We start from the raw sequence: 3,714 nt of genomic DNA, 5'->3' as shown, positions 1-3,714 counted from the left end.
AGTATTTTTTTCTTAATTGATTGGATTTTTATTCCAGTCTAGTTTTATGGTTTTAGTAAAATAATTCTTGGCATCCCATTTATTTGCTTATTAGTCCTGTAATCCAGGGTACTGCACTTATGCTGTGCTTTGCTTGTTATGTCGCCTGTGTTAGGAAAGTAATATGATCCTACTGCTTTCTCCGTGATGATGTGGCAAGTGAATATACACTGTAAATTACAAGCTACACAGTCAAGTGTTCAGCTGGCTCGTTGGTCTAGGGGTATGATTCTCGCTTTGGGTGCGAGAGGTCCCGGGTTCAAATCCCGGACGAGCCCATGACTTTTTAAATCCTTATCTACAGTACATATTTATTGCAAACTGTTCTATATTGAGAATAGTACATGAAAATCCTATGAACCACCTAAAAAAAGCATGGATTAATGGTCTAAGAGAGTGATTAACACTTGTTTGTGCTAGCAATTCAAATTTATGCATATCATATTGCATGTCTACTGATAACATAGGAACTCCTGTAATACATTGGTGTCTGAAAAATATACTGATGTAGCATTCCTCATCTTGGCACTTATTGAGCTAAATACAAAATGGCAAGAAACCTTTGCATGGCTTTTTTTATGTGGTATCACAGTTAAGTTAGAAACTGCTCCATCAATAAATGCAATGATTGTCATTCATTGATTCTTCAGGTAGAATACCTCCTTATTGCTGAACCACTACACAGTCACAAGAGCTGTTTTCAAAAATGTGCACATAGGTTTGAGTTTAAATGGGTTGTCTCACTTCAGAAAATGGCATCTATCATGTAGACAAAGTTAATAGGCACTTATTAATGTAATAATATTACTAAGGTATTCCTTTTCCATCACATTATGTACTACTCATAACCCCGGGATGCCACCACCCTGCAATCCAGCAGCAGTGGCCATGCTTGCACAGTATAGGAAAAGGTGCCAGTATCTCTGGTGGCAATAGGCTGGCTCTTTTATGATGGAAAAGTGAATATAAGCCAGTGAAGAAGGTAATCTCTTAGTCCAAACAGCAGCATAATAAGGGGTATTTCTACCCCTTTGAACTCGTAGAACAAATGGAATATTTAATGAGATAAATTAAAAGGCCCTAAAAAAGGGCCTCTTCCCTAGCTACACTGTGTTCATTGTAAAGCACAACAAACAATAGGGTGGGGAATTTGTGCTGCTGTTAGTACTAAGGGAAAACATATTAAAGTTAGAGATCAACGCTTCCCTTACATCCTAAGCAGTAGTGCAATATGGGAAATTAGCAAGCGGAACCCACATAGGGAAGGTCCTCCTGAAAACCTAGAATCCAACCTATAATGTTTATTTATGGTTGAGCAAGTACTTTAGGCTGCAGCATTACATATCTGCTCCAAAGGAAGCTGACTTCTTTCAGCCTAAGATGTAGAAACTGTCCTAGTGGAATCTGCACAAACAAATTTAAGAGAATCTAAATTCTGAGAAGAATATGCTAATCTAATTTCATCTTCAATCCATCTGCCAAGTTTAGGACTAGAAGTTTTAAACCCCTAATTCTTCCCATCGAACAAAATAAGTAGATTTTCTGCTCTATGAAACTCTAAGGTTCTGGATAGATAAATTCTCAGAGCTCTGGAATCCAAAAGCTTGAGGCTTGAGTCTTGGAAAAGAACTAGTTCATTCAAAGAAAGAGCCTGGAGCTCTTTAATTCTCCTAGCCGAGGTTATAGCTGAAAGAAAGGTACTTTTTATGGAAATGAATTTGAAATCAACTTCCTCTAATGACTCAAAAGAAGCAATACATAAACATCCAGGACCACCCACGAGTCCCACTGATATATTGGTTTCCATACGTTTGACTTATTCTAGTTGCTCCCCTGAGGAATCTTTTACTTAATGCCTCTTAAAATAAGGAACTTCCTATAAAGGCTGACATGGCCGCTGTCTGGACTCTTAAAGTAGATACAGTCAACTACTTTTCCAAACCATCTTATAGAAAACCCAATATGGACTCTATTGGTGGTTCAGATATATTGACATTGTTACCTGACCACCAATTTATGAAAAGCTCTTTATTCTGGAATAAAATTTTTATGTGGATTAAGCTATAGACTAAGCTATGGTGTTTAAGACGGCATCAGGAAGCCCTCTTGATTGTAGTAGGGGTTGGTCAACCTTCAGACTGTCAGATTAAATCTGATTTGGTCCGAGCATAGCTGTATGCCCTGAGACACCAGGTTCTCCAGCGGGGGAAGTCTCCAATAGCTGCCTCAATTCATCTAAATGAGCTGGGAAAACCACAAACTCCTTGGCCAAAATGGTATGATGGCTATTACCGTGGCCTGTTCTACTTTCGGCATACCCCATCTCTGAGTGATCAGATGAAATATTCATGGACCACTCCCTTGAGACTGAGTAACCCTGACTCATGCGATCTGCCACCACATTGAGGGATAGTAGTAAGAGGGTATATGTTTCGTCAAAGTGACAGGTACCACGCCCCTTTTACATGCCCCCTTTTATATCGCTTGATATAAATTTTATATCGCTTGATATTAATTTTATATCGCATGATATTAGGTTTATATCACAGGATATTAGGTTTATATCGCTTAATATTAAGTTTATAGTGCAGGCTATTAAAATTTATATCAATTGATATAAAATTTATAGTGCGTGCTATTTGATATTAAAATTTATATTGCAGGCTATTAAATTTATATCGCTTGATATAAAATTTATAGTGCGTGCTATTTGATATTAAAATTTATATTGCCTGATATTAATTTAAAATAATCGCATTAAAAATCAAACGATGACAAATATAATTCGTTTAAAAAGCTTTATTCATTTTCCTTATTTGCAACAGTCCCGTAGGGACAGACACGTTTGATTGTAATTACAGCATCGTATACATAAGCGTTTCATGCGTTTTGTTACAAATGATCACACAATACGGTCATTTTTTCTAAAATCGTTAGTGAAAATTTTTAACACATTTTCAAAAGATATTCCTTCAATATTCGAGACATTGTAAGATATAGATACAGTAATGGCCGCAGACTGTACTAACGGCATCTTGTATTTGTCTGTTTTGATACCTTATAGTTTTAGAATTTTTATATAAAAACTGCATAAAGTCGCCAGGAAATATTTCATTTGCGGGTGATAAACCATAACTATCAAAAAAAAAATATATATCATTCGGGTATAATATAATTAAAATTCAATGCTTCCCCCGCTGATATGAATTATCCGTATTTACAATGTATGCCGCGGGCCTGTTGATGATTTTATCCCCCGGTAATAAATCGCACGGGAATACACCTTTAAATATGCGCCTGGTGCTAATATCAGCTTTAATAACACAGGCAATTTCATAATTATTCATGTTTATTGAAAATCATATAATATCTCCCGCCGATTATTTATTTCAATAATATTTTCATGAACTGAATATACAATCATGTTAGGCTACTTTCACACTACCGTTCAGAGCGGGTCCGTCTGGTGTCTGCTCAGACGGATCCGCTCATATAATGCAGACTTGGGATCCGTTCAGAACGGATCCGTCTGCATTATATCTTAGAAAAAATTGTGAAAGTAGCTTCAGATGGATCCGTCCAGACTTTACATTGAAAGTCAATGGGGGACGGATCCGTTTGAAGATTGAGCCATATAGTGTCATCTTCAAACGGATCCGTCCCCATTGACTTACA

The 3,714-nt window shown here is 36.8% G+C and overlaps 1 non-coding gene across 1 annotated transcript; it reads left to right on the top strand.

The window, feature by feature from the left end:
- Nucleotides 1-245: 245 nt before the first annotated feature.
- TRNAP-UGG lies at nt 246-317 on the top strand. Its single transcript has one exon. It is a non-coding gene; the product is annotated as a tRNA-Pro (tRNA).
- Nucleotides 318-3,714: the final 3,397 nt, after the last annotated feature.

The sequence above is a fragment of the Bufo bufo genome, chromosome 3 (genome assembly GCF_905171765.1).
Source record: "Bufo bufo chromosome 3, aBufBuf1.1, whole genome shotgun sequence".
In the NCBI taxonomy this organism is placed as follows: domain Eukaryota; kingdom Metazoa; phylum Chordata; class Amphibia; order Anura; family Bufonidae; genus Bufo; species Bufo bufo.
Note: the sequence above shows the minus strand (reverse complement) of the source record. Positions and strands in the feature narration are given on the sequence as shown.